A 1,459-nucleotide genomic window follows, 5' to 3' on the forward strand; every position below is an offset into this window, starting at 1 on the left:
GGCTAATTTTTTGTATTTTTAGTGTAGACGGGGTTTCACCGTGTTAGCCAGGATGGTCTCGATCTCCTGACCTCGTGATCCGCCCGCCTTGGCCTCCCAAAGTGCTGGGATTACAGGCGTGAGCCACCGCACCCGGCCCAATTATTGTTATTTTTAGTAGAGACGGGGTTTCACTACATTGGCCAGGCTGGTCTCAAACTCCTGACCTCAAGTGATCAGGTCTTCCAAAGTGCTGGGATTAGAGGCATGAGCCACTACGACTGGCCTGGACCTATTAACTTTCTATAACTATGATTTCTATCAAGAGAAAGAGTGATGTGGTGGAAAATGCTGTGCCTTCATCACAGCTAGGAATCTATTTCAGAATTGAGAGGATGGATAAGGTCCTGGCATATCTAGGGAAAAGAAATTAGAGGGAAAGGAGGAGATAATAAATGCCTTTGGAGGGTAGGGGTGGAAATAGAGACTTGGAGAGAAGCAGACAAGACAGAATTGCATCAGGGTAAGTTACAAAAACAGCCAGGAAGGAGAACGATGGGTACATTTAATTCGGATGTGGGAGGCCTTTAGCAGGTCAGTCTTTCCATGCATTCCAGGTGATTGAAAAAATCGGTTTTAAATTCCAGCTTGTTGGGGTGCAGTGGCTCATCCCTGTAATCCCAGCACTTTGGGAGGCCGAGGCGGCAGATCGCTTGAGGTTAGGAGTTTAAGACCAGCCTGGCCAACATGGTGAAACTGTCTCTACCAAAAACAGGCAAACAAATAAACAAATTAGCCGGGCGTGGTAGCAGATGACTGTAGACCCACCTATAGGGTGGGAGGATCCTTTGAACCTGGGAGGCGGAGGTTGCAATGAGCCGAGATCACACCACTGCATTCCAGCCTGGGTGACAGTGAGACCCCTGTCTCAAAAAATAAAAATAAATTGCAGCTCCGTGTATTCAAGACACTTCTGGTTGAAAGAAAAAAAAAATAGCAATACATTCCAGCTCCATCTTTTTCTAACCATGTGGCTTTGGCGAAATTACTTATTATGTAGATCCTCACTGATAACATGGGAATAATAGTACTCAGTTTGCTGCGTTGTGAGGATTGGAAATAATACTTGTAAAGTGACAGAGTCTGGTATGTATATGTAATATTATTGTTATTATTATTATTGAGACACCGTCTCACCCTTGTTGCCCAGGCTGGAGTGCAATGGCGTGACCTTGACTCACTGCAACCTCTGCCTTCCAAGTAGCTGGGATTACAGGCATCCGCCACCATTCCTGGCTAATTTTTGTGTTTTCGATAGAGATGGGGTTTCACCATGTTGGCCAGGCTGGTCTCGAACTCCTGACGTCAGGTGATCCACCCACCTCAGCCTTCCAAAGTGCTGGGATTACAGGCATGAGCCACCACGCCTGGCTCATGATCTTATTTTTTACTTCACTTTTCCTTACGATATTACTTGTTT

This window comes from Mandrillus leucophaeus, unplaced genomic scaffold (genome assembly GCF_000951045.1).
Source record: "Mandrillus leucophaeus isolate KB7577 unplaced genomic scaffold, Mleu.le_1.0 Scaffold849, whole genome shotgun sequence".
Lineage (NCBI taxonomy): Eukaryota > Metazoa > Chordata > Mammalia > Primates > Cercopithecidae > Mandrillus > Mandrillus leucophaeus.